Source organism: Acanthochromis polyacanthus, chromosome 13 (assembly GCF_021347895.1).
Source record: "Acanthochromis polyacanthus isolate Apoly-LR-REF ecotype Palm Island chromosome 13, KAUST_Apoly_ChrSc, whole genome shotgun sequence".
Lineage (NCBI taxonomy): Eukaryota > Metazoa > Chordata > Actinopteri > Pomacentridae > Acanthochromis > Acanthochromis polyacanthus.
In genome coordinates this window covers 28766385-28784865 of record NC_067125.1, presented here as the reverse complement: position 1 = coordinate 28784865, position 18481 = coordinate 28766385, and the positions used below count along the sequence as shown (strand labels likewise).

At 37.4% G+C, this 18481-nt stretch overlaps 1 protein-coding gene across 4 annotated transcripts in view; it reads right to left on the bottom strand.

Moving 5' to 3' along the window:
• The window catches only part of cadm2b (cell adhesion molecule 2b), a 149914-nt gene that overhangs the window by 116819 nt on the left and 14614 nt on the right, over window positions 1-18481 (bottom strand). Inside the window, exon 1 of one of the 4 annotated variants that reach the window (XM_051957686.1) lies at window positions 12441-12561. The exons of the other annotated variants lie outside the window; for them this stretch is intronic. The gene's annotated coding sequence lies outside the window, so the exon portion shown is untranslated. Of the gene's footprint in view, window positions 1-12440; window positions 12562-18481 lie in introns of those variants that run through there. 4 annotated transcript variants of the gene reach the window in all.

The window sequence follows — 18481 nt, the reverse complement described above, 5'->3', positions numbered from 1 at the left end:
CACAGTGCAACAATCTGATGTTCTGCCCAACAGGCTGTTACTGAATCGTTCAGACAGCAACAGGCACAGAGCATGACATACAGCGCAGGGCTGAAAAACTCATATATAGATCTACTGACACAACAAAAAGTTGACAAACAATGAGGAGGCATAAGAAAAGTTCTGCCTCTCCGGATAACTCTACTAAAGCCCTGGTCATTTTGGGATTGTTTCTCACCTTGCGAGTCTGGCCATATTAACATGCAACGTGTGCCAAGGTCTTGGATCCACAACCTTAAAGGTATGGCAGTTAGTCGATGCAAAATACTGAATAATTTATGGGAGGACAAATAAATTCCAGGCAACAACACAACAGCAGACTCTAGGGCCGATTGGTTATTAACGTGAAGTTGGTCAGGAAACTTTGGGCTGTTAAAAAGGGCAACGGCTGAATATCTTACTCGATGAATTAGGACGGGGCTCACCAGTGCATACAGAGGCCAAATCAATGGGTGGCAGGTAATGAATTTAAGCAGCAGTGGCAAGTACAACACAAATATTATACATTTCTGAATGCAGCCTTATATTTCTTTTATATTATTTGCCCAATCTCTATCCTGAGTGAAGGGTTGCCCCTGCCCTGACAGACATTAAATCTGACATTTCTTCAAAAGTCCCGACCTCGTGAACTTTGCACATCAGCACCATTTAGTCTCACATTTGTGTGGTTGTAGTCTGGAGGCAATTCATTTCATCACTGCTAAGATGCATTTGAAGAGATCAGTTGAACTCTCATGAATATTAAAGATGTATTTTAAGATTATTTTGAGTGCGTTTGAAGTCGAAAGGAGACTGATTATCTGACAAATAAGCTGACAGAAATACTGTATTAAATAAGAGCCTGTATTACAGGAAGCATTACAGGGGCACAATAAAACTGATTTGTATGTGAAAACTGTGTATCAAGAGTAAATAATCAAGCAAAGAATCAGGCTATGTGCAAGACAGGTCTTTATTTATAATCCCCCCTATTTGGTACATTTTATCTTTGAATGAAGTTTTTATCTTTTTAAATACAGAATATTTCCACAGCACCGATTCCAAAGTACAGCTTAATAGTAATGTCATACTCACCACTCTGCTGCTTTGACTTTTTTTTTACTCAAATACAAATATTAATTCAGTCAGTCATATCAGCTATAATTTTATTTTCAATTGCTGTTAAGCTAATGCCAAAAAAAACTAAATATGTGAAGCAAAAAAAACAAAAACGTCAAATTAGAGTAACAAAGGTCAAAAACTCATTTTTTCAGGGTAGGCTTTTAAAGTACATACAGGAGGTAAGAAGATTCTTGGGTAGTGTAAGTAGTAAACGTGATTTTTAAGGTAAAAACAAATAGGAAACAATTAACGGAAAGTATAGTTTTTACAGCCAACATATTTGTCATATTGACAATACTCTGTTCTACAGAAGAAAATACTGCTATGTGTAGGTGTAAGATACAAGAAGTATAATATATGAACAGTCATTGTATTGTGTACTGCATGCAATTATCAAAAACTCTGAATTATTAACATGCTTGATATACATTACATCATGCCATTGTGCTCTCGATGCTTTAATCAAGGCTACTGCTATATGCACCACAATTTTTTTAACAACTTCTATAAACAGATGTGACCTTAAAGCAACAGCTGTACAAGATAGTAACAACTGCAGATGACTGATGTTCAAAGTACACCTGGTCATCAGATACTATAATGAAATCAAACTCAAAAGATGTCACACTGGGAAACAGCTCCAGCATACAGCAGCAACTCGTGTTCATCTTCAAAAACAATTAACAGATGCCTTTAAGGGACTTTCACTTGAGGCATCTCCTTACCATCTGCTACATCGTGGCTTTGACATTAATGCCTACTGTGAGAATGCTGAACCGCCACACAGAAGGCATTTCACTCATAGCTATGACACAATTACACCGAAGGTAAAAGTGAAAATTAATTTAGCTTGCAAAATGCGGTGATCTTTTAAAAGTTCGAACTCCATAATGGGGCAAAATGAGCAACACTTCTGCTTGGTTAAGGTCAGCTGACTTCATTCACTCATTAATGCTTTCAGCCAATGCAAGACTAATTTAAAAGAGCTTGGTATTTCTACATCAAATGATGACACATCTGGAATTTAATATCGCCTCGGAATAAAGCTGCACATTAACACTGCTAATGTCACCCTGTAAGAAACAGCATTACGCAGACAGACAGAAAGAATCTCAATTCAAATAACTGGTGAAGCAGAAAGTGTTCCCTCTGTGATAAGCTCTTTGGAATAGTGGAGTGACAGATATCCGCAGCATGTGCCTTCCCTGCAGGCTCCCACACAAACACACACAGCATCACCAGCAGCACCACTCTGACAACTGGAACACAGGACAGCAGTTATCCAGCACTGGAGACACTGGTGCTCCACAATTACCTCATGTTAGAATAAATGCAATTGCAAAAAATGGAAAATAGGTCACACCATGAAATTAGCACTTTCAAACAAGAACGTCTGAAATAATGTGCTCTGGTTCCTGGAGTGTCATCGGTCATTATGTGGTTTTGTCTGAAGGGATTAAATGTCTTTCTAAACAGATGTGGAATGTGCTCAGTGCAGGGTTTTTAAAGCTTAAGTTCTGATTTACGCACAGGATTACACTTGTAAAACTGAGGCATCATTACAAATAACTACCAAGTTTTATCTCCCTCTGATTAAGCTTGGAGTGTCAGTATCTAACGTATGCAAAAAAAAGTGTTTATTCAGATCTGTTAGAGTTAATGGTGAGGCTGAAAAGTTCTGATTTGACAGAGGAATAGTACACTTTCTGGATGCATTAACAACAAGACGACAAGCTGAATTAATGAAATTAATTATGATGCTGACATTTCAACCACTGAGAAGCCTATTGAGTAAAAACAAGAGAAGCCAATGTCTGAGCAGAATGCGCTACATTTTATTTGGCTCCTGCTGCTACTGTCTACGGATACATTTTGATAGGATTTGTCGATTTTTTCCTTACTGTAGTGGCATACAAATACAAGAAAAAAAAATCTTCGGCTGTAATAGAAATGACTACGTTTCACTGTTTAACTGAATGTGTTACTGTGGGCTTTTTCTATAGCACTCTATCAAAAGGTCTAAATCTGCGTTCTAGCAGTAACAAAGACGGCAAATCGTGGTTGGAGAAAAAAAATTAGAATAATGATGTAAATGCAACTAAATTAAGAAACAGATGTCACACGGAGTGAGTACAGAGTGCCAACGACCAGGGCTGAATATTGAAATTAATGTGGAAGTGCCTTAAGATGCAGAGCCTGATGGCTGCTCGATGCTGGCTCTGAATAAAGCTGTTTTGAAGTGAATGGGAAAACTTCCAAAATCTCTCTAGAGACATAAAGTCAACAGCGTTTTTTGTTGTTTGTTTGTTTGTTTGTTTTTCAGAAGTTAGACTCTGAATAGCTACTTCCTCTAATGTGACTCCTTTTCTGTTCAGAGGATATTAATGCATAAAGAGTGGTATGTTTGCGGGCATACTTTCTTGTGTCATATGCTATTACACTCAACCACAATGGTTGCTGGTTTACCGCAATGCGTCTCTGCTGTTTGTGTTTTTGCGTTTTGCTGCCTGAAAATTACAACTATTAAACTAGTATCAATACAGCTCAATGCAAAAATAAATTAGTATTTTTTCTGATCAAATGATTATACTATATTAAAGATGTGTAAAAATTGGTATTTTTTAAAAAAAAAATCACTTGACCTTAAAGCAACATTAGAAAGTTGTATGAGATCACTACAATTGCATATGATTGAAAGCACAACTGTTCAGCTGTTACAATAGAATCTAATTTTCGTGATCAAAAGATTAATTATTCTATGAATAAGATTTGTAGAAAGACTGTTTTAATAAAAACACAACTCATCAAACAATTACTGATGCAGTCTAAGTGTCTATTGTGAAACTGATATCACAAATTGTCTATAAATTAGATTTAGAAACTACTCACAGCAGAGCTATGAACGTAATAAACCGATATTGATTTTGTAACATTTCCCATGATGGCTTAATACAGACAAAGATAAAAATAAGTGAGTAAAATCACACAAAGGTCATAAAATACAAACCTCTGTTGTCTATTATGTTTATTTTTTTGTCTGATCAACAGTCTAAATCCAAACATTCAATTTAGAATGACAGACAAATTGAGAAGCTCGTAAGGTTTGGCAGTGCGACACTTAAAACATCTCTTCACAAGCCTACGGATAATGTCACATATGCTGCATGTATCGTTTTTCTAACGGCCTATGTACTGAGCTGGCAGCATGAAATAGGCATATACGGTAAACGGAACAACTCTAAAAACAGCGGTGTTTGACTAAATGCCGCACAGATCTCAAAGTGCTCACTGAACTCTCCTCTCACTCTACTTTCTGGTCAAGTGATTTTTCGAGCAACAGTCACATCCTCGTGGGGCTGTACAGAGGATGAGACACGCGGCCGCCCCACCTCCTCTTGCTCGGCTCTGCAGTAAACATCTCAAGACGTCACAATCGCTGGCTTGCTGCTTGCTTTACCAAAGAGTGTCTGGAAACCTGTCTGAGAGCTCACTCAGGTATAACAGAAGGCCCAGCAGTGACTCAATGCAAATCACCTCCGCACATTGGCAGCTCTTTTGTTGTTATCTCCTCTGATACAGTACGTCAAGTTCATTTACAGATCTCAGAGAGGCCCGGCCAGAAAGCATTTACATTCCAGGATCCTGAAAGCGCCATACTGCCGTCGAGTGCTCACAGCCAAGCTTTGCCTTAGAGTATTAGCCTATGATTCATCACTTAAGACAGACTCCTGCCCTATTTTATAATAAACTATTTAATTTAAAAAGGCCAGTGTGCGTGCGCTCTTTCCTGTGCAATTCTGCAAGCCTTCGGTCATATTTCAAGGGGATCCGTCATCGCCAATACAGCGGGGACAACACAACAACAGCTGCAGAGGCCAGAGAGATTGTAATTGCTCGAATGTGATGAGCACATACAAAAGGCCTCCCAACACTATTTTAATAAGAGGCAGGAAGGAAAACATAAATCACAGCCACCCAGCCCACTTTTAAAATCTTTGGCTAAGTTTCACTTTGAACCTGTAATACAAAAGGGTCAATTACAGAGAGATAATCCATAACTAATTTACTTGATTGATGGTCTAATTATGCCTGTTTATGTCATGCTTGATAATTCACTCTTTGATAAGCATAAGCATCCTCTTGAAGCTCAGTGCAGTGGCAATAATGAGCATACAAACATGGGTATTGCTTGGAGCTTTTCTACGACCCTCAATACAGCATTATATCAGCCAGATTAAATCTGCCTCATACAAGACTGTCCGTGTCTCACTATGAACAACACATTTTTGTGTTAACACAAGCTCTGCTTTACTGGAAGCAGATTTATCATGGGATTACACCGTGTGAGAAGGAAACATTTTGGATCAATAACGGTGGATACTTACTGATATAATGTTTCTAAAGACATCGTAACTATTTAGTGGCCAATATTCTTAAGCACTAATACAGGGACAGGAATTTTTGATAAGGATCCCCGAGGTTTTGTAATTATAAAAACATATGACGGCATGTGATGTTTCAGTGTTTTCTGTTGATTCTGCTGCAAGCCAGGAGTCAATTTCAGCACATTCGCAACACACAGCCGCAGTCTGCAACGTGAAATCATTTAATCACTCACGAAATCAAACATATTTCTCTAATTAACAGAAATGCCATACCTGCGACCCGAGCGTTCGAGAGCCCTGTATCACTCACAAGTTTCTCTGCAATTTGGAAGTGAAAATCGTTTGCGAAATGTGATGCTGCTTTAATTTGCAATCTGCATGTAAAACTGAGCTCAGCCCTTAAAGCTCTTTGATTTCTCTGGCACATAATACATACAGCAGCTGTGACATGGCAGGTACAAACACTTCGATTAAATAATTAGATCCCAAAAAAACACCTTTTGACCAAGAATATAGAACACGATTATAAAAGCACATACCTATGATCCTCATGGGATAAATATACGTCTCTGAGCACATCATGAAATAGCGTACTGTCTGTTATGAGTATTATTAGTTCAAATCCCCCACATCTAGGACTAAACATGCATTTTTCATTGAGCTTGAGTGAAAAACCCCAAGCAACAAGCACCCCACTATAATCTCTTGTGAATGCAGGCCAATTACGTAACTGCTGAACACAAACAGGCTTATAAGGCTGCTACTGTGCAGCTTTTCACACAGAGTAAGTCAGAGCATGAAGCACTTCAGCATCCCAGTTTTAGAAATAATGTAACAATTCAGTTTTAATGACCCACTATCACCATTTCTGGGATTGGTTTGCCACCACAAAGACAAAGGTTTTTTTTCTCGTTCTGGGTTTTCTTGCAGCGAGATGGTTCACAACCAAAGCAATAGAAAATCAAATTACCCTCGAGCACCATGTGGGAGGTCAGTGAAAAGGTAAGAAAAGAGTCAGGATCAGGAGGCTTTTAAGAAGTTAACCAAAAGTTTCAAATCATCGGCAATTCAAGAGGTTTTGTTTTAGTACAACATCGATTTTGTGAAGCTACGAGATGAAATTTCCTCCAATTTCAACATTTACATGTCGGCAAATGCATCTACTCTAATTTGGGAATCACTTCTCCAGCAAGTGTAAGTGGCAAAAATCTCCTTCACAGGGACAGATGAATGAAACAAATGTGCAATTCACCGGAGAGTGCATTACTGTAAATGTACGGGCACTTCCAGGTAAATCAGTTTAGCTTTGAAGTTTCTGATGGAGGGGAGATGGAAGGAAAGGTGTAATGTGATCACTTGCCAAGAGAAAATGAAAATAAATCCTCCTCGCCTGTATACTTAACGATACCGTAAAGGAAATACATGTTTGATTTGATAATGTAACACGAAGGAGAATTTGAGCACCCAACAATGGAGAAGACTACTCCTCTTACAGCGTAGGTGCTATTTAGATACAAATCAAGCAGGAAAAAAAAATTTAACTGCAATGCAAGATTTGTTGAATGTACTACAATAACAAATCCCACAGCATTATTGTATAAATGATTACAAATGTATAATATATCAAATATATAAACAAAAACTATTTCATGAATAACAAAAGATTTGCTATACAGTATGTACACGTAAGCAGAGAGATGAAAGCAGCACATTGCAGCTCTTACGGGGGTGGTGTTTGGTACAGGCAGGGGAAATAAGTGTAAATTGAAGGATAATATAACAAATTTGAAAAAAGTCATAAAAAATTAGCTCAGGGAATGAATATAATGCCAAAAGGTGATTCATTAGCAGTTTAAAACATCGAGTAAACTCTACTGCATTTCTCTCATAACACACTAAAATTTTAATATTCATTTTCTAAGAGGATTTTTTTTTATCCTTTTCAGTGTTTAAGAACATAAAAAAGCTGCATTTAAGCAATAAATTAGGAACACAAAAAAAAAAACATCACAGGCACTAGACTGCTTCTGAGCAAAAAGCACTTGTTTAAGCATTCAAAAAGTAAAACGGAAAAAGACACACATAGACATCATCTGTCACATAAAGTCCCCGATCAATTAGTAACTCTCTATTAGCTCATTTAGAAGTGATTATCACATGCAGTTCATACCAGACAATGGGAGATATTTCATTACACTAGAAACATGGCACAATGAAAAGCAATGTGTTGGTGTTTTCCATGCAGGAAGTGCATTAAATTTACACTCCATGTGGAACATCCATAAGATGACTACATTTTCAAAGGCAGGACCCTAAAATGCTGATTAATACCATATACAAAATGAATTGTTTTGATAGTAAATGAAAAGCTTGACTGCTCCCCTCTAAAGTCATGTGATTAATCTAGTGTGGTATCATTATGTACAGCCCAGCAGACCCACTGCTGCTACGCTTAAGTCTGTGTGGTGTATAAATTTAGAGATCATACTGTACTTGCCAGAAATTAATTTACATGAATTAAACTGACTTTAGATACAGACTGTGTCAGTTTGAAGCGAGGCAAAAATAAAGCGAATACTGAATTAAAAGCTTTATGTTTATGGTTTCGTGTCATCCCCGGTGCTTTCAGGTAGCCCTTGTCGGCTGATTTTCAAGGTGTAAGCAATGATTAAGCAATCTATCAAAGTCTCGCACACCATGACTTTCATTAATATTATAATGCTATACATTCCAAGTGTGTGTGTGTGTATGTGGGTGTGTTTATCTGGATTTGCCACGGCTCTGTGTTTTTTGAGATAATGACTTATCTGCATACTTTATTCCATACAGCCAAACCTTTTACCCAGGTAGTGAATATCTGTAATTACTAATATACCACAGAGCACTGAAAGTCATTTATATCTCAATATGGACTTTATTATATAAAATTACAGCATCGATCCTGTGTAGCTAACAGTCAGATGCAGTTTTGAGACTGTTGTAGTACAATATGTGGGCCTCTGTTTTTTGTTTTTTTTTTATGTTGTGGGTTGCCATACTGACTTGCAGACCTCCCTACAGTGATGAGGGTAAAACTACTGCGTGATCACTAGGGTCCGATGTCATAATTTAATTATTCTGATTCTGCTTATAAAATCTGTTTCTAAAAAAATCCTGATTTAATTTCTTTAAAGACAATGGCACATGAACAGAATCCAAAAAAATGAAACTTTCTCAATGAGTTCTTCAGGATCTGTCATAACCTGTTCCAAGTTGGAAACGGTTCTTGATATCCAACCGAAGTGGCCAAGAGTGATTAATTTGTGTCCACAAATATCAATGTCATGTGGCTACGAGTTGATAAGGCGTGGAAATGTGATCAGATACGGATTCTGTTGTTTACTAGTGACACTGGGACACATTCTGCAGGGCTATTATCACGCATGAGACGTGGTCAAATTTGATTTAATTTCATTTTAATCTTGGGAAGAATTACAATGACATCCTGTAATCTATTGCTTGATGTTATTTGCAGTGCTGTTTCTTGTGTATAGCCAACGTGTTGTGATAACACTGAAGCAGAGCAGAGGAGATCGATAGAGCACTTCACTTAGTTCAGTTTCTTAGCCTGCTTGCTTTTTGTGGTTGTAAATTGAACTTTCTGCCTTAATTCCATTTTTTCCCCCAACATAGCAATCCACAGACGGAAGAAAATGACGAGCGAGAGAGCTGCGAGTCATAAACAGCTGTTTATATGCGCCTCCCCCTGCTGATTTTGAGTGATTATTATGAATGCTCTGATTATCAAGTGTAAATAAATAATCCTTTGTTTGTGAAGACAGTTTTGTTTAGTTTCAACAGCTAGCACCTAGGTGGTGAGAGGATTGTTTGATGGCATAAGACATTTTTCCTCCTTCCCCAATCAACTGGTACAACATCATTTGTAAATGTTCTGGGCAGCATTAAATATGTACCCACCTTAAGGCTCTTATATAGGTTGCCATATTTCATTATAAGGTGAAATGTGAGAATTAGCCAACAACAAGCATCCACTCATTCATTCCAACAACAAAACAGACAGCCAGGTCGCAGCATCCTCATCCTGCTCGATCTCATATTAAAAGTCAGTTGTGGTCATCACTTTATTATTTAATTCACATGCATTACTAACTTGTGGATGCATGTTATTGGTGTCGTGACCACACAATAAATATTTTCCCCACCACCATCACCAGATGACTTACTAGTTTTAAATCCTACTAAGAATTACATTTCACAACCTAATTTGTTTTTAGCGAGCTTCTCTTGACGTATTTTAATCACAGAATAAAAAGTTTTAATTTGGGCCATGCAACGTACTTGGGATGCGGGTTTTGGTTAAATTAAATAACATTTAAATCTTTTTTTTTCCCCAAGTATAAGTAAAAAGAAATGAAAATCAACAGACCAAACACTGAAAATAAGAAGTCTACACCTTTCTGAAGGGTTTCAATTCTAACATAATGTCCTTGCTGCTCTTTGCATTGGATAGATGCCAAAGTCAAAGCGACAAACTGAAATGTTCATTCTCTCACTCACACACACACACACAGCCGAGCAAGTTAGAATCCTTTAAAACTAAAACAAATACAACAATGCAGGCCAGCTTTGATGCATATGTAGGCAATAATATCAAACTTGTGTGGCAACTTCACTTGCAAAGCAAACAGCTAACTGCCTTTGTGTGCATACTATACAGATAGCAAGTGGAACCATTTCTTCTTCACAATCTCCCCGAGCAGACATTTGGACAAACTGGGTGATGAACTGGTGAAAAACCCAATGAGAGGAACAGCGATGGGGGAAAGCCAGTGTCTGGCGGCAGCACCAAACCAGGCAGGAGGACAGCTGAGAGCAGGATCTTCTGTGCTCCAAAATAAGCCCAAGGAAAGTCTCCTGGTGCTAGACTTTACCAAGCATGCGCAAGACAATTTTTCTCATTTAAAAGTGTCTTAACAAGCTCATTCTGAGTTTGTTTTGGCTTTATATTAGCCCACAACATTACCACACATTACTTCAGTGCTTTTCAGACATGGGATATGCAACAACGGTGGCCGTTTCAATTCGTTAAACCGAAACCATTTTTTCCCTCTAGACATAGGTCACTTTTACATTAATGCTCTCTTCATTTAGACATTCCCACCACAGTGATGGAAAGAGCCACAGTGTGCACACATACATTCATTTTCTATTAATCTGGCCTGCCTTCATCACTGTAAAGTTTTATTTTATGGACATTTCATTTTGAAATAAATGTGAAATTCTAGAGCAAAGTGAGAAAATGAGAAACCTCCACCCATCCATGCATATATTACCTATACACCACTTAGTCCTCATTAGGTCACTTTTAGGCTCCACAGCTGGAGCCTATTTCAGCTGAGTTAGAGGACTACAGTCTATCACAGGACTACATATACAGAAACAATCACACTCGCATTCACACGTATTGACAAGTTAGAGTCACCAATTAACCTGAGCATGTTTTTGGACTGTGTGAGGAAGCCAAAATACCCGTTTAAAAAAACAAGCAAAAAAAAACAAACACGCATGCACAGAGAGAACATGCAAACTGAATGAGAAACATGTTTTATGTTTCGCATCTGTGTGGCGTTTCTGGACCAATCTCAAGAGCTGAAATGTGTAAAAAGTCCTCCCCAAACAATTCAAAGTACATCTGTGCCTGCCTATTGTGTATGCCATTGTTGTGCCAAAGAGTGACCATCTGCCCAAGACTGATTATGTCCTAGTTCCTATACAGCCACACCTGCTTTAGTCTGGATCAGTCACAGCATGCAAATACACAGAACTTTCTGTCTGTGATGGGAGCAAAGGTTAGTCGTTGTCAATCCTTAGGGGTTTTTTTTAGAGCTAAATAAATGTGACCAGAGAAATGTTTGCAGGTTATAACATAACACGGCATGAGATTTAATACAATACTGGAGTTGCAAAGATTAGGCAAGTAGCTGCCAACGATTAAATAAATCCATCAACTACTTTGATAATTCATTTAGTTCAGTATTTTTTTAAGAAAAAGCTGAAATTCACGGATTCCAGCTTATTAAATTTCAATAATTTCCTGTTTTATTTACCCCTCTGTGACAATAAAGATTGTATTACATAATTGGGTTGTAAAGAAATCACTGAAGATCATCTTGGGCTTTCACAAACAATGAACTTTTTTTAAAAACCATTTTCTGATATTTTATAGACCAAAGAACTAAACAATTAATCCAAACAATGACAAACAGATTAATCAGCAAAAATAAAACTATTTGTTAGCTGCAGGTCTAGATTTTAAGTAATATTACTGTTTTGGTGTTTAGGCTGTGTGTTCGATATTGTTTAGACTGTATTTAGCAGGATTTATGAAGATATTTTATATCAAAAATAAACTTCCAATTATTCTACAGGTTATAATCTTTTAAACATGACTCTCACAAACAAAATAAAATCGTTTTGATGCATTAATAGCAGTTCAGTCACAATATAGGGGCTGCAGTTTGGCAGGTGGAAAACTGTATTATGAGTTAAACTGGAAGTTTGCAGCCGTTGCAACTTGTCTAAAGGACTGGGTTGGTTAATGTGGAACACAGAGCAGGTAAACTAACGCAGATTGCAATCAGTTTTTGGCAGGGTGTTATTTTTTGACACATCGCAGTGTTCAAAGTAAAATGTTATCAATTACAAGCAAGTAAGAATGCCATTTTAACAGAAACATTTCCAGACAAGCTCAGATGCCGTTACATTAACAGAAAGGAGTGCATGTGCTAAAGGGCCTTCAGCAGCCTCACATTCACAGCTGCAGCACTGCAACAGGTGCAAAACATTAGCGTCTACATTTTACCACACAGCATCTTATGGAAACTATACAAACATACGTACACAAAAGTTATTTACCTTCCGCGAGCCTTCAAATGTTTTTAATCTGTCGGCAAACGTTCACAAACAGTGTTGATTGGAAACCGAGTTTTCGGTTCCAGAACAGCTGAGTGCTGCATCACGAAGCCAGCTCAACATGTCCAGGCTTTCATTCATCATGTGCAAGTCGGCTCGACAAAAAATAATATCTCAGTCAGAAAAAACAGGTATCATGAAGGTAGTTACCAGACTTCTTTGTTAATTCTGGTTTTCTGCTTCAAACTCTGTGCGCGTCCTCACGAAAGGGGGCGTTTAAAGCGTCACGTGACTCTTCTGCACAGAATAACGATCCTGTCTGTGCAGCTGCTTCAATCAGCAGGTTACGTTAACGGAGAACAATAAGGAATATATGAAGAGTTCATTTGCAAAAACAGGTAACTCCGTTTTATAAATTTTCAGAAAACTAATTTTTTATCGTTTACTTGAGATAATAATAATAATAATAATAACAATAACAATAAGAATAATAATAATAACACTAATAATTAATTTTTTTCTCTATTTTGTTATGTATTTTTCTACTGAGCCAATCCACTCAACTTCAGTTTGATTGATATTATCTCAATTAAACAATAAAAAAAAAGTTTTCTGAAAATTTATCAAAACGGAGTTACCTGTTTTTGCAAATGAACTCTCCATATATACATTTATGGCGCTAAAAAAAATGCTGCTACTGCAAATGATGAAAAGCAGGAATGCTGGTAGAAAGCTGCTAAACGTACGGAATATTTTTTTATTTTACCAATCATTGCATAAGCCGGTCATTTGTAACAGACAGCTGCACATTAGAGTTGATAAGATTTAAACTTCACATATTTAGCATATTCATGTATTTCACTTTAATTTGTAGCCAAATCAAACTGAAATTAATGTCACTGATTGAATATTCTCTGTAAGAAACACGAGTAGAATAATCATTTTGTAATCTGTTCTATTAGCTGCCCTACCAGCAGTGTAAACAGACTTGACAGCAAATCAGGACAAAGCATAAAAACATATTTATACGACTTCTGTATCACTAACCAAGTACATGTTGGGTTCCCATGGCAACGCGATGTACACAATGCGCTAAACCATAACTACTTGACTTCAACGCAACGCAAAAAAACAAAACATTTTCATTCTGCTGAGAATCTGTAACGCTCATAAAGAATCCTCAGGAAACGATTTGTTTAAAGGGGAACCCTGAACATAGCCAGCTCCAGACCAGGTTAGCATGACAGCATCAGATACCATGGTGACCAAGCAGGTCCAAAGAGAACCACCTTCATGACTCTGAGAGCTCTGACTTCAGGCTCAACATACCTGCTAACTCACTAATCTCGCTTCGTATAGAACAGCCCTCTGATCAGTCAGTTCAATCAAGTCTGAAAGTGAAGTCTGAAAATTTGAAAGTTGTTTCAGCTGCATCATAATCATCCCCACTTTGAAATATTCACAAAGTCTCCAACATGATGCACTGATTTTGATAGAAATGCTCCACTGGCAATCACAACATGACAATTCATTATTCATTGATCGACAGTGTGTCTAAAGCTTCACACAGATTAGCTTTATTTAAACAGTGATTAGGCTACTACAGTGATGTGAATGTTTCAGTGCAGGGGGAGTGCTTGACAACCTGGCAGCTGCATTATGTTCACAGAGTCATTGCATTTGAGGATAATATGTACATTTTACGGGCTGCACAGTGGCGTAGTGGTTAGCACTTTTGGCTTGTAGCAAGAAGATCCTGGTTTGAATCCCGGGGCGGGCCTGGGATCTTTCTGCATGGAGTTTGCATGTTCTCCCTGTGCACGCGTAGGTTTTCTCCGGGTACTCCAGCTTCCTCCCACAGTCCAAAAATATGCTGAGGTTAATTGATTACTCTAAGTTGTCTGTAGGTGTGAATGTGAGTGTGATTGTTTGTCTGTATATGTAGCCCTGTGACAGACGGGCAACCTGTCCAGGGTGTCCCCGAGTCAGCTGGGATAGGCTCCAGCACCCCCCGCGACCCTAATGAGGATAAAGTGGTGTATAGAGAATGGATGGATGGATGTACATTTTATCCTGAGCTGAGGATGAATCCACGATGTCCAGATTTCACTGTCTCTGTCCTCACTTTGATGACGCATTGCTCCTGAAAGCTGCCATGTTGAAGATTGCTCTTGGGTATTGAATTGATATCTATTATGGTGTTTCTGGAGACATAAACTTCCATAAATTAGTGCTTTTCAGTATGTGCTTTGATACCAACTCTATGAACAAGGAAATGAACTGGTTAAAGAGAGATCCTTCAGACTCAGTAGGAGGAGAAGAGTCAAACAGTAAGTCAGAGTTTGTTGAAGAAAACTTGCCAATGAGTAGGTTAGGTTCATAGAGTCAGTTACCATGGTAACTCTGGGGCAATTACCATGGTAACTGAGTTTAAGTTACCTGTCTTTTTGGAATGGAAAATCAAAAGTTTCCCTTTGTCTTTTTTTCTAAATTTGCTTCAGCGTCCATGCACCAGATGGATAAGTGTCTAAAAAGTTTGATTTGAGATTAAAGAGTAAACTGATAGTGTTGCTGTTATGTATTTAGTAAATAAACTGTGTGGATTGCAGTTAACTTTATTTACAAGCAACACAATTTAAAAAGTTTTGAATGTGCTATTATCGATCTGTGTGCAGCAGATTAACAAATAATTCTAAACATTTTAGAAACTATTGCTGTATTTGCTGATTTTCTTCTTAGCTATAAATGTACTTTTAATCTGGGTTTCATATTGTATTAAGTAAAACAATGACTGGGTCAGTATAACATGTTGGTAAAAATATCTTAAAGGCAAAATAATGGTACAGTGAAAAATTAAACCAAATTCTAGTTTGTTGGTTACAGCAGAAATGTGCTTAACTGCTCTCTGTTCTTTGGAGAGATGTGTTACATTGTTGAAGTATTAAGCCAATTATGAGGAAAGATTCTAAGAGCTGTGCTCTTTGACTTCATGCCAGCATATTGCAAGTGCTGTTACCATGGTTTCTGTTAATTCATAGCAATAATGCATTGACTTATTTCCCTCTCAAAGCAAAGAATTTGAGGGCTAATAATAATTTGCAAAGGCCAAAACATGAATGCCACACAGCACACCTCCTGCTACTTGACACTGTAGGTCAAAATTTGTTAGTTTTCATGAAATACATGTAATGTTCCCTCATGAAATGTCACATCATTACCAGGCATATCAAACAGCAGGGTGATCTTTGTACAGTAGAATCAGGTCAATATCACGGTGTTGTGTGTAGGCATCATGCTCGAGGCAACATTGTCTGGACTGTGATGCAATTAATTAGAACAAACTTTGAAATGCATTTTAGACACTTTATGAAAACATATTTTGTTCCTGGAGGAGCTTACTTGTAATGTAGAGTATTGAGTGTTTAAAACTATTAAGACAGGTTAAATGTTTAATGACTGAAGTATTGCAAAAGAGAAGAAAAAATGTCTTAGTAGTATGGTATGGTAGTTTACCTAAATGTGTTATGACAAATAGAGATATGCTTCTTTATACAGATGAAGGATGTAATATGCACAAAGTATGAAAAACATTTCACGCATTTGACCACAATCACTTTTTTTTTTTTTTTACATATATATGCTTCTTTTCTGTCTGTCCTCATTTTTATGATTTATATCTTCACAATGGCAAAAACCCAACATCAAAAAAGATAACACAACGTAAAAAGAACATTCTTATTGGCTAAAATAGGATTGACAAGGATTGTGAACAAGACCAGTCTGATCATTATCTGGGTATGTAGTAGATTTAAATGGTAAAGTTCCATGATCCTCAGTCAGGCATAAGGAACTGATCAAATGTGTATCAACTTTACACCATTTTCTGTGTGAACCCTGGTCTTATAGTGAAGAAATGACAGTTTCGGTGTTACCACGGAATGTGAAAATCCCCACTGGAGCCTGTCAATCGGGGATAAATTTGACAAAGCCTTTGTAGAGCTAAGAATATCTTGAAAACCCATATTTCCTATTACTGCTCCTGTGCCGCCACTGGCAAAAGTTTAAGTAATTCAGGATCAGCCCAGCGCAGTGTTTGAGAAGAATATCTTAAAATATCCTGATTGCATTTCACGGATTGTTTTGAGAAAAGAAAAGTAGAGCAGCGAGTCAGATATAATTACAAGTATCATCAGTTATACTTGCACTGTGCACATTATTGCTTTTTTTTTTATCTGATGAAGCCCAGTGATGAAATGTTTTGGTTTCTATTTTCTTGTTGTTGTTTGGTTACACAGAAAACATGTGATGAAAGAAACATTAAAGTGTGCGCTATAGCCTTTTTTAAAAAATCCTCATGTAATTACAATAATAATACTGTATAGGAGTCACAACATAATTTAAATAGCAAGATTGTGTAATTTTTAGCCAGAATAACAGAAAAAAACATGTAAATGGTCAGTTGCTCTGATTACTCCTACCTTTATTTTTATTTGTGCCCTATCATTTTTTAAATAAATGTTCTTCCTTCATCTCCCATATCTGTTCTGAAGCACTCACACAAACATACACACACATAAATTGCGCAGGAGGAAGGACATCCTCAAGCTCCAATATCTCAAATGACACTTCGTCAACAACAAAACATTATTCTTAGAGGAAGACGCTTTATCCACCCCCAGAAAAGGTTTCCTCTGTGTTGTTAGAATGCTGTGGATTCTGTGAAAATGACAGATTTTTTTTTTCAACTTGAACAAGAATGGGGACTGATGGCTGTGATGAGGAAACTCCATTTACACCTGGTTTATCTGTGGCGAGATAGCTTATCTTTATCTGTTATTATATTGAGGAAACGGAACACGTTGCAATTGGACACACTTTTTTAGAAATAAGTCTGCTCAACAAGTTAAAAGGTCATATAAGTCTATCTAATTCAGTTTTTTCAAGCCAAAATAGTTCAGGTGACCCATTCTGGGATGGAGGTTTATTTACTATCACTGAGCTCCACCTCCGTTTTTCACATATTGAGATGCGATCACAGTGCAGGAAGAATCAAGATAAGCAGAGCACTAAACCAAGAGGGAAATGCAAAGAACCGTGATGAGATGTTATTATCCTGATAACATATCCAGATAGAGATCACATGTTAACATCAGACGTAAATGAGGTCAGAGAGAGTTTAGTCGTAGCGCTGTTACATCTCGTTTGCATTATGTTCGGTTGAGCACAAGGTTAGATCAATAATGCAACCTCGACTACAGTCGTTGTGATGTTATCCAGGTTGCTCACACATGAACAGACGACGCACTCACACACACACACACATATATATATATATATATATATATATATATATATATATATATAAATATATATACACACACACACACACACAGACGTAAACACAGGCATTTGCCAAAGCAGATGTTCACACATTCAAACATACGCTGTTTCCTTTTCCTGTCTCAAGTTTATTCACCCGGTTAAATTAGCATAATTCATATGGATATGTTTTCTTTTGTTGCACACTTAAACCAAAGATAATGTATATTTGAATTTTTCTTTAGCACTGATTATGGTGCTGAAACTACTTGTATTTTGGAATATTGCCACACTACTATTTTGGGCTTTTATTTGTTGTGTTTATTTGCTTCATTTGTTAGATAAATTATTCATTTGATTGTGAAACAGAGTTTCAGTATTATGTATTATTGATACTCCTTACCAACTCTTATTACAGGGCCACCTTAGAATTCACCTCATGCTGTCAAGAACTTGGTACATTCAGTAATATTGTGACTACAGAGTGAACCTTCAGATTGTAGATTGGCAATCCCTGGTAGTCATATGAGTGCTTGGGGTTCAGCATCACATAACTGGTCGGTTTGTCACCACCACAGAAAGCAATTGCGTCCAGAGGGCCTATTTCTACATCAAACCGCCTCCCACAGGGACGGTTCAATCAGGGCTAAAACTATGGATGGAGGAAAACTCCATGCACTTTGTTGCCCTTTAGAAGGAAGAGGATCTAAATTTTTAATCATCTC